At 41.7% G+C, this 12544-nt stretch overlaps 1 protein-coding gene across 1 annotated transcript in view; it reads right to left on the bottom strand.

Moving 5' to 3' along the window:
- Positions 1-12544, bottom strand: part of LOC127444647 (nuclear factor of activated T-cells, cytoplasmic 3-like) — a 137698-nt gene that overhangs the window by 71806 nt on the left and 53348 nt on the right. The window lies entirely within an intron of this gene.

Consider the following 12544-nt stretch of genomic DNA (forward strand, 5'->3'; position numbering starts at 1 on the left):
TGCGAGATAGTCCCATCCCGCTCGTTGACCAGAAAGAATCTCAGCGCCTGGCCGTCACAAGCGCGAGGGCCGGAAGGGCTGTGCAAAAGAGAATGACCCAGGGAGTGAGGAAACTGCTCTTTTACTGACAAATTGGATGCCGGTGCCCAGAGGGCACCCGGTGATGTTGTGAGTGAAAGCGTACTCACATCGTGCTGGCCCAGGGGAGGGAGTGGAGCTCACTTGGTTCAGGCCAGTAAGAGTCAGCAATCTCGTCCCTGGGTCACCTGTCTCAGGGCTGCTTCGAAGCCCGTCCGGGGTGACGGGCAGGCGGTGCCACCTTCCTGCAGGAGGACCTTCTTCTCTTCGCAGGAGGACAGCCTTGGTAAGAGGCAGAAGGAGCGCGGGACTTCGGAGGCCTGTAGGCGGCCGAGTCATGCCGCGGCATGATGTGTTTGATGGCCTCCGTCTGCTTCTTCACCGTCGAGAACTGATGGCCAAAGTCCTCGACCGTGTCGCCAAAGAGCCCCCCTTGGGAGATGGGCGCATCAAGAAAGCGAACCTTCTCGGTGTTATGCCTCTCCACAAGGTTGAGTCACAGGTGTCGCTCTTGGACCACCAAAGTGGCTTTCGTCGCCCGTAGAGCAAGGTCGGTCGCGGTGCGCAGTTCCTGCATGAGCCCTGGGTCGGTCCGACCCTCGTGCAGATATTTAAGTGCCTTGGCCTGGTGAACCTGCAGAATGGCCATGGTGTACAGGGCAGAGGCAGCCTGACCCGGGGCATTGTAAGCCTTCGCCACTAACGACTAAGAAAACGTACACGCCTTGGAAGGGAGCCTTGGTTGGTTCCTCCAGGTGGCTGCGCCCTGCGGACACAAGTGCATTGCCATGGCGTGCTCTACCTGGGGAAGCTAGACATATCCCTTGGCCTCTCCCCCGTCGAGGGTAGTCAGGGTGGAAGTGTAGCATGTACTGTCGGAGAAAGGCGCCTTCCACGACTTCGCAAGCTCCTCGTGCACTTCCAGGGAAGGCGCCAGGGCCGCGCTCTGAGCCCAGAAACCAATCATCCAGCCGCGAACGCTCAGGGCGGAGGGTTCCACTCAAGCCCGATGTTCGCAGCTGCCAGGGCAAGCTAGGCTGGCAACTCAGCGTCTGCTTTGTCCTGAGCTCTACTGCCCGAGAGCGGGAGCTCAGTAGACTCGTCCGCTTCCGAAAGCTGGAGCCCACCCTCCGATGCTGCGACCGACAACTCATCCTCATCGCGAGCCCCGAACGAGACATAAAATCCGCCCTGCGGCGGACCGCCTGCCCCGCTTGTGAACTCTACCGGGCAGAACGAGCATTTTGGGGGATGGGAGGTCCACGGGGACTGAGCCGGTGGAAAAAATCCCATATACACATCCAAACCGCCCACGGTGCCTGCCGTTCCAGCCGCCTGTGTTTCAACCCAGGACGGACCAGGTCGGGAAGCAGCCGCAGTGGCACTCTGCTTCACGAAGAAGGAACGTTCTTGCAACGTTCTTGACCCATCCACAAAAGCTGCCTCGGCATGCTGGCGACCAAAGCACTTGAGACAGATTTCGTGGCCATCTGGTCGGGAGAGATAACGGCTGCACCCAGTAGCACAAAGGCGAAAGGACATCTTTAAAAAGACGCCAATCGTTTATGCGAGCTCTTTTAGAGAAAATATATCCTTTTTGAATATACTCTTTTACACCTGTGGACTCAGACAACACTCAACCGTACGAGGGTGACCAATGATACCCGTTGTAATTCCAGCAGCAATATCAAGGTGACGGGACGAACACACATGTGCGCTCGGCTCCGAAGAACAAGTCTGAATGAGTGGTGCATGCCATCTCCTTTTATACCCGTATGTCCGGGGCGGAGAGCGGCAAATTCCACTCAGCAATTTTCATTGGCCTTTTCTGAATAAATCAAAGGTGATTGGGGCTCTCAAGAGCGAACCCCTAGTGTCACTACATCGACACAACGTAGAGTGAGTGACAGACAGGGAACCTCATGAACACCTCACCTGGTATATGAGTTATACCAAAATTGTTGGAAACCACAGACAACTGCATAAACAAATCACTAAATATTCAATTGACAGTGCACAAACATGGAGTATAATAGATAGAACACAAATAATAAAAAGCAGAAGCATTTTAAAACTATATACAGAAGTCAGATAAACTGTAGAAGTAATGGGCGTTATCGTATCATAAGAGCTACAATGTCTTTGTGAAGAACACTATTCTGAGATGTTCCATAAATATCAGGAACACTTTATCAAAAAGCTAGCATTCAGAATAAAATAAAGTGAACAGTGTAATACTTTTACATTTGCCTATTTAAATAACCATTACGTTGAAAACAAAAACTTGGTTAACCACACCAGCGATTATGCCAAAGGAGAGGGGAAAAAGAGGCCTCAGAAAACTAACAAAACCGGCAAACTGGCAAATAAATAAGCGCAAGTAGGCACCAAAGTAACTTGAAGCTCCGTTCCATGTCCAGTATTTCAAAGTAAACTATTCTGTGTGATTCTGAATGAAATAGTTCTGAAGACATTGATTTAACATCTGGAGTCCTTTGGATTACTTCTTTGCTGATTTATGTGATTTTTTGGAGCTTCAAAATCTTGGCACCCATTCACTTGCATTGTATGGATAAAAAGAGCAAAGAAATTCTTCTAAAAATCTCCATTTTAGTTCAACAGATGAAAGAAAGACATACGTATCAGGGATGGCATAAGGGTGAGTAAATGATGAGAGAATTTTATTTTTGGGTGAACTATTCCTTTAAGTTATTTAAATGAACTGACAAGATTTTAGAACGTCTGCATTACCTACAATAGTAGACTAATAACAATGCTAATAGCGATTTGGTTATTGGTTAATATTATATTCCCTGACCGCGCAATCTAGGTGACATCAGCTGAAAAGGAAATTCACTTTCAATGGCAATGCCAATTACAATTTGATTAAAGATTAAGAATATATTTTTTTCTTTTTACTAAAGGGCACAGATGGATCATGCACAGAAAGACCAGGAGTGTGCATTAAGAAATAAACAGGGCCATTTTTTATTTCATGTTGCCTTTAAAGTGAACAAATTATTTTATTTTAAATCAAGAATATCTACTCTAAAACACGTATTCAAAACGTCTAACAGGCAGTATGATGCATTATAATGTAAAATCACTTTACAAGATGATACATCAGTCCCAAAAATTTACGACTTTTGGAAATTCCATGAACAAGTTGCAGCCTTTTAGCAGAGATTCTGAGCGCTGCCAAAGGTTTAACATGACCTCCTCACTCTTTCTTATACTCTCCCTCTCTCTGTTGTTCTGTTATTGACATTCAAAAGATATTGCCATAAGTCATTTGGGCAAAAGAAATGTAACTGATCTCTTTTTTTTTTTTTTTTTTGTCTGCGGTGTATTAATTGTGTATGTGCATGTTTTTTTTCTTTCCAATGCTTCATTTGCAAGTGAGAGTTTTTTCTGGATTAACTGTGAATAATTCTTCAACAAAAAGGAAGTAATTTGTGTTTTTATGATAACACTATTTGTGATGTGTCTACTTTCACACCCATTCTCTATTCCCACTTCTGTTCTAGTTTTAATCCCAAAGAAGGTTTAGAGTGGAGAGGCTGCAAGCTGGGAAGGAAAAAGGAGGGTTGGAACAACAGAAAACATACAAGCTTAAAAATCAGGACTCTTCAATGAGCAGGAGAGCTCAGAACACAAGCAGCCACTGAAACATTCTCTCATCGGTTCATGTCACACATCAGTCCTGAAGAAATCCACAGTGTGTGTTTGTGTTGAAGTATCACAAGAGGATGGTCCCTGTACTCCTATAACCTCCCTCCCTGACACTGGTTATATTAAACTGCTGACATTAAGAACAGTCACATGTCCCATAGCTGGAATTAAGCTAGCAGAGGCGAAAATAGCCTCCATGGGTTGCCTTTCATATTGAGGACTAAATAAAGACGTCTCATTCTGACTGTTTTTGTTGGGGTGCTGGACCAAAAGACACAGAATCAGATGGTCTAAACACACCAGGAAGATGCAGCCTAACAAGAAACCAGTGTACAACTAAGTGTTTATGTGCATTTACGTGTAGAGTAGCACACTTTTTTGTTGCTATACAGGCAACATGTTGCATCGTGTCTTAACTCACTTTACACACCCCTCTACACCTTGAATTTCTTCCTAAATTTCTTGTCCCTTTCCCTTCTCACTCTTCCATCTCTTTCAGTACTCCTCCCTATTTCTCCATCTCTCGATCTATCTCCCTCCTTCCTACCCGCTGCTGGCAAGTTGTTTCCCTGTGTTGCTCTGTGGTTGCTATGGTGAGGGCCAGCCGGTGCGTGTGTGTGCATGCATGACTATGATTGTGTGTGAGGGTAAATCTGAGCCTGAGGGGGAGGGGTGGAGACTCAAGGTCACACATAAACACAGAGTCACACACTCACACACACACTGTGGACCCTGGCCCCAAAACGTGGACTCAAGCTGACATGCTTTCTGTGCTTACTGGACACAGTGAGAGGTCTGTTCAACAATTTGGTGTTTACACAACATATGCCTGTGTGCTGCTTGTAAGTGTATGTTTGAGTGTGTGTGTGAGAGAGAGAGAGAAAGAAAAGAGGGATAAATAGAGGTATATAGACAGAGAGCATTCAGAACCAGGAGGCTGTGCAATCAGTTGTTTAAATAAGGTCAATATACATACTTCTCTCTCTCTCTCTCTCTCTCTCTCTCTCTCTCTACACACACACACACACACACACACACACAAAAGGTGTTTACAGGGTGTGTAAAAGGCTAAAACTGTAAGTCTCACACAAACACACAAAAACTGTATATAAACACACTTATAGGTAGTTTTGGAATGTTGACATGTCTTGCGATGTGACCTGATGCGATTTTAAACTGCATTTTGCTAATTCTTTTAAAAATATTATGCATGTAGCTTTTATTACCTCATATTCAATATTTGTACATTAAAAAGAAAACCATTTCAAACTGGTGTGTAAGCATTCACACTGCAGGATCAATTAAAATGATGAAAAACTTACATGACCAATTACATGACTCAAGATTTCACTTATTATGCATATAAATTTTAACATAAAATCAAGATGTTGCTTATAAAAAGTCCAAGTACTCACATTAAACTTCAACTACCCGTATGCAGTGAGCACAGCATTTACCACACTGTATACCTCTCACTCTCTCTCACCCCCTCCATTCTCACAATGCTGTGTCCTACTCTTCACTTCAATGCGATCTGCATCAGATTCACGTCAGATAAAGCCTCAGGCTACTGTACAACAAAAAGCTGCGTGCACCCCCCCCCCCCCCCCCCCACACACACACAGCCATGTTGTATAGAACAACAAGCCTAATATCTATGTGAAAAGAAGCTCTATGGACAGCATCTGTAGCATGTACCACATTGAGTACCACAGACAATAATTTTGAAGTTTGTAAAAACAAAAGTAAAAACATAATCATGGTAACTATGGGGGAAATGCACAACATCGAAAAAAAAAACCCCCATTAAAAATCGTTTTCACACTGTATTTAACTTGTAGCCATATCACCTGAGATTAGCATGACAGAATCGATCAGCAAGCTTTTCTATGCAAAGTTATAATCCAATATTTCAACTCATGTCATGACCATGTAAAGCCAGTAAACCCGGTAACCTTTACATTATATCCACGGAAGGATGCATGATGTAATAATTCGTAAACACAGTTTATGGGGAGCAAAATTTCACCCACAGGAATTATCGGTGATGCATAACCAGATATTCATTCACCTAGAAATGTAGTCCCACATCAAAAGTAGGATTAAGACAATTTTACAGAACTAAAAATACAAATTTTTATCTGAGAAGTGCTTTAACAAAAATATGAGCTTCACATTACTGCTTTTAAAACCTCTGGTATATTTTCCCCATTAACTTCTATTGTAAGTGCATTACTGTAAATGTAAGTTTTGTTTTGTTTTCACAAACTGAGGGATGAAGGGAAATGCAAGCTTAAGCGTAGTTCTAGCAGGAAGATATCGGGATTCATTCATCAGGCATCACATCCAATCACAATACAGCCTCTGCTTTATAAGCCTGCTAGGTGCCTCTCACTGTTCGCATACATCTGTTTTCAAACACACATCATGTTACACGCTATGCCTCACTTCTCCAAGCAACAGCCGCTTCAGGTTGGATGATCACCTGAATGTTCATGCTCTTTATCAGGAAAATACGCTAAGTTCTCAGTCTATTATTCTTTTGGGGAACAATCGTCAATGCAGATAGCTGGTGGTAGATGGGGTTTCAGGTTTTCTGCTTCCAATGTTCTCAATCCTCTGTTCATCTTAAGCATTAAAATGCATCAATATCGCTTCAAGCGGCAATATTCATTTTACTAGAGCATTCTGTTTTCACCAATCAGGTTAGGTGATTGTGCATTTTGAAAAACAGCGGCTGCGTTAATCGGGCACCCGAGCACAGGTGCACATTTCTCAAAGGTTACCACAGTGTTTGCATGCCTGAGCATTCTCCTATTGGGGAAGCAGGTTCCAATATTCATGCACATCCTTACGCACAAGTACTTCAATGCATGAGGTCCAATCATCCGTCAAGATGATGCTTCTTGCATTGTGTTTTCGCTCCTATCGCACGTCATATCACGCTGTTTTCTTTTCTCATATATCCACATCCGCATTTAATTAAAGGGTAAGCATCATCATTGCTACGTGTCCTTTGACACCTAAAAGTAGGCATTGCTCATTACATTTCTGTATTTCATTAATAGCACAATGCAGATTGTGCTCTTGTACAAGAAATTATCAAATCAAGGTATTATTTTCATCTAGCTATATCACATTTTCATTTTATGAGAGTCATCTGTCATCATTACAGTGGAAAGATTAGTATTACCATGGGTCAATGAAACTATTTATTATGTTATTAGTATAGGACCATGAAGGTTTCTAAACAATGGGGCTTTTTTCACTAACGATTTAATTCCAAGCTTCATTGCTCAAGTTTCTGCATACAGTACATTTCTGCATCTGCTGGTGAAAACATAAGCTCCCCACTCCTGCTCGCTACATTAGTTTATCAGCATATGTGTTCACTACATGTGCTTGTGGTCAGGACAGTAACATGTACTAGCAGGTAAGTAAGGTATTTGTATGACTTTATTGGGATAAAAACAGTGCTGGCAGCGCTAACATGCTGGCAGCGCAAATGTGCCATCCAGGTGCTGCAACTGTGGCTTGTCTTCTGCTGTCCGACTAAGCGTCCCACGACAAAGCAACCACGTGTGTTTTCTGCTGTCGGCTCAGTTCATCTTCTAAGGAGTGCTCATGTGCCGTTTAGGCGCCACAACTGCGGCACGTCTCAGGTGTGCTTTTAAGCGTCTTATGACACCGCAAATGCGGTTTATATAAAAGAGCCCTCATCGTAGGTCGGAGAAAGAGAGAGAGACCTGAAAAGGTTTGTAGGGCATTATATAGCATTCCTCGTAGATCTCTGTTCTGTGAATCAGCCCAGTCCAAACACTAGCAGTAAACACTGTCACTTTGTTTTGCTGGTGTTTGTCTGGCTACTGTACGCTGCAACCCTCAGCCTTCTGTTATGGCAGCTTGACTTACAATCAACTGACAGATACAACACGTACACACGTTTTCACCAAAAAAATAGTCTCTCTGATTTCTTACACATTAACTAAAGTGCTGGAGGATATGTTTGTGTGTATGTTTCTAGTTGTAAGATTAGACTGTTTATGCCACTTCAATGCAAATTTAGTGACCTCACAACCCAATCTTATGACCTTGTTGTGTTAGGCCAACCATCCACATAACTGACCCACTCATTATTACACATACACACACACAATCACTGGCCCGCAACAATTGGGGATGATTGTTTTGCTCTGGGATGAAGAGTGGTACAGGGTAGAGGTTGACGGGTGACTGACAGCATGTTTGATCACAGCTGCAACAAAAGACAGATGGCTGCGGGTGAAACACAATTGTATCCACTTACTACTGTATCCATACACACACACAAACACACGTACGTGCGCATGCACACACATGCACACACACACAAACAAGCACACACACACATATGCATTCATTCACACAAACATACACATCCATGCACACAATCAGATTTTTCAGGTCATATCTCTCCTTTCAACAGTCTGTCTATTTGCCCACTGATAGTCTCAGCCTCAGAAGCCCACATCGGTTTCACAGACCATTAAATGCGTATTGAACACAAAAATGTTCTTTTGCAAAACAACAAGTTCCAATCTCACAGGCTGGCTTTACACATTACCACTTTGCTCTCAGGGTTATATCTGATTTCAGATTTATCCAGCCCTAACTGTCACAACTTTGGTTGGTCACCTTACAAGTTGGTCAGCTTGCCCCTTCCTGTGTAAATGGGTGGTTATTGGCCAGAATAATATGCAATGTGGAGCAAACGTTATGCTTCTAGTCAAAAGTCATATCATTTTTTGGTGATCTATCCCTACACAGCTATTGCATCCTTCAGTAATAATAGTCAACTGAGATGCAAAAGCAAGCGTGGGAAAAAGTCTGGCAAGATATCAGTCTATCAACAGATTTGTCTGTTTTTTTCTCCCTGTCTTCCTTTCTAACAAAGTCATACATGCATACATAAAAACATAGTGCTGATGCTAGTTTGCACCTGAAGAACAGGTGTATGGGTCTGTCCTTCTGGCTAATTGGCAGCACAAATGCTGCTGACGGCAACATGCCTCGGTGAGTCTGTTCTCTGTCTCTAAGTTCCAGTCACCGCAGAGAAGCTCACTCCTGGGACAGATGGAGTCTGTAGTGTCGCCCGCTGACGTCACAACAACAGATACTCCACAGTAGCATCCTAGGGCTCCAGCAGTGCCTACCCCAGAAAGCATCATGGGAAACATTATCGTAAACTGCAGCTCGGCTAAAAGGTCTGAAGGTATAGGAAATTTTCGTATGCAGATTTTCCCAAATGGAATCGGGGTTTTAAAAGAAGAAGAAAAAAAAAAAAGCACCAAAGAGTCAAAATGAACACAAACCTTATAAATAAATAAATATAGCTAAAACAATATATTTAAATAAAATTCATTATAGGATCAGTCTATACCTGATATTTTTATGTTTCGTTGGGATTTATCAACAGTCAGATATGCTTGCATGTAAAAGAAAATATATTTTAAGCTTATTGCCATAAGTAATTCATAAGTTCATAAGTAATTTGAGAGTGATGGGAGACTGGTTTAATTCATTTGCAATGTTTCATGGGAATGGGTTGTAATTGCTGAGATCTTTTCCACTAATTTCCAATTCCATGGTCACAGTGCAATGTCAAGATCATGGGTTCAATTCCCAGGGAAAACACAAACTGAAAAAAATAAAAATAAAAATGTATACCCTGAAAGCATTGTAAGTTGCTTTGTATAAAATTGTCTGCCAAATGCACAAATGTAAATAAATGTAAATCTGTCTTCGGGATAATGGGCAATGTAGTTCTTACCCAGAAATGTACCATTAAACAAAATTTTTGTTGAAAGCACAACTTGTGGATTCCACAGAAGCATAACATGACTAAATCTTAAAGTTCAAGATAGGTCTATCTTTAAAGGTCTAAAATGTATTGTTAAAAACATTTTCTCTCTGAAGTAAATTAAAATGTTTTTTAATTCCCCAACTCAACTGATGCAGTCTATACTAATCTTGAGTAAGCAGTAGTTTTGCTGGATCCACTGCCTGTTTGTATACCTGCATATCTGCATAGGTGTCAGTAGCTTAAATAAGCTACACAATAAATTGAGTCTTGACATGTGTATTGCAATACGTATCGTATCGTGAGGTGCCTGGCAATACCCAGCACAAATACCACTGACAAAAAATGTAAAAGGTCGTTTTATATGGTGTCACACCATATGACTCTGATGCTGATGTCCTTCAGAGATGTTATCTGTTTTTACTGGGTAATAACTGCTTCACCACAGAAGCAGTCCGAATAATTGATTGTTAGGGATGCAACAATATCGTTATCTCAAGATTCGGTTCAATATACGATATTTACGATTCCATATTATCTCGATTCGATATGATAACACTTAATGTATGGCAGAATTTGTAGAGGTCTCGGTGATTTAGCGCATCCGTGCTATTTGTGATTAAATTAATATTTCTTTTTTCTTTTTTAACTGACTGTAAAGAACAGAAAGGATATAAAAAGACATATTATTCAATGAAAGTTGAGTGCGGGATTTCAACTTTGAACACATATTACATGGAAAAATTGGCACTTTTCAACAAAACAAGGCAATTTTCCAGGTATTCCAGCACTTAAATTTCTAAAAGCTAAATTCAGGCACTTTAAGCACTTCAAGGACCTTGTGTGAACCATGTAAACAGTGTAGAAAAAAGCGCAGTAGGGGTAAAAACATGGACAGAAAACAATGTTTCAAATTTCGAAATATCAAGTTTTTTGGTTCGCGATATACTGAAATTCGACATATTGTTCCATCCCTATTGATTGTACAAACTCACAATATAGAGAAACTATATATGTTACCCATTTCTCTGACTAAATCTTTCAAGCACAGCTAAAACCTCTGTATTATGCATGACCTTTATATGGTTTACAAGATTTAGTAAAATTTCGAAAAAACATACTTGTATGGTTGAAAAACATTTATACACGTGTAAACATATTTTTGGGATTGCCATATGAGTCTATATGTTCAGCTCTCAACATAAATGTAAGTGTACCAATTTAATTTCCATTACACATTACACAATTACTGTACTGATCAACATTGTACTTATACATTTTTAGACACTTTCTACTTTTTAATCCATGGGCACATGTAAAAACCTGTCATACTAACACTCATACACACAAACAGAGAGCAGACTACACCAGAGATATCTGGAGCCTACTCAAATATTTAGCATGTACTGATGAGATTGTAATGATGTGATTTGCTTTGATATGAACTTCTGACCATGTGGCTGAAATTACACAAGTCCAAAAAAAATAAAAAATATTAAAAAAATACGCTGGGGGCCTGGGTAGCTCAGCGAGTAAAGATGCTGACTACCACCCCTGGAGTTCAAATTCAGGGCATGCTGAATGACTCCAGCCAGGTCTCCTAAGCAACCAAATTGGCCCGGTTGCTAGGGAGGGTAGAGTCACATGGGGTAACATCCTTGTGGTCGCTATTATGTGGTTCACGCTCGGTGGGGCGCGTGGTGAGTTGTGCATGGATGCCGCGGAGAATAGTGTGAAGCCTCCATACGCGCTATGTCTCCGCGGTAACACGCTCAACAAGCCATGTGATAAGATGTGCGGATTGACAGTCTCAGATGCGGAGGCAACTGAGATTTGTCCTCCCCCACCCAGATTGAGGCGAGTCACTACGAGGACTATGAGCACATTGGGAATTGGGCATTGCAAATTGGGGAGAAAAAGGGGAGAATAATAATAATAATAATAATAAAAAAATACAAATGGCCCGAATTAACCAAAAAGCATTGATCAGACACACAAAGAATGTTGTAAAGGCAGCCCTATAAAAGAGATGAGACCACAAATCATGAAAGCTGATCATGTAGGTAACCTAACAAAAGTACTAAATAAGGAATGGTGGCCAATTAATGGCCCCCAAGACACAAGAATGAGGTGTGATGTGGCAGAAATGCAAGCCTGTAATTGTGGTTGTCTACTGGACCGTTAAAAGCCAGAGGTTATGATTCAGACGAAAGGCCTTCTTCTCTTCCTTACCTGTTCATTGATCTCGGTTCCAGAGCTGTGCGTGTGCTTCATTATGGCTGCCACAAAAGAGGCCATTGCTTCCAAGACCATAAAATATTTAGCAACAAGCTCTCTCTTTCTATAGGAGAACTAGCCTCAGGAGAGTGCCAGGTAAGCTTACCTATCTGATCAAGAGTACCACATGATACAGCAGCATACTAATTGGGCTTCATTTTACATAAACAATGCCATCACCTCTACTGAAGCACACTCCCAAGTGAGAACAACTGGTACAAGTAGCCAGTACAGGAGTCAGTATGATATAAAGACCTTAATCAGACTGAGCTACACTGTTTACATAGATCTAGCTGACACTATAACACACGCTCACTAGCTGTTACCCAGTAAAAGGAATTTTACGATCAGTAATGAGGTTACTAGGCCACACAGCAGACTCTTTCTGTGTGGTCTTGCTTCTTAAGTTCTGCTTCCTGTGAGGGAACCGATGGTGTCATGCTCTGTTCCCACTTTTGTGGTGAGCGTAATGTGTACTGCACTCAAAAAAAGGATTTGTGCAGGTTGTTCAGTTTACTTAATTAAAATTATCTAAAGCAACACAATTCTAGAACATTTTATCTTAATTTCATTACGTTCAATCCAATTAAATTTGTAAAACTGAAGTTTACTTAATCAATTTGAGTTAGGACTACATTAATACTTTTTGTAGCATTGATGAAACTGGGCAGGGGATTT

Source organism: Myxocyprinus asiaticus, chromosome 1 (assembly GCF_019703515.2).
Source record: "Myxocyprinus asiaticus isolate MX2 ecotype Aquarium Trade chromosome 1, UBuf_Myxa_2, whole genome shotgun sequence".
Classification (NCBI taxonomy): Eukaryota; Metazoa; Chordata; class Actinopteri; order Cypriniformes; family Catostomidae; genus Myxocyprinus; species Myxocyprinus asiaticus.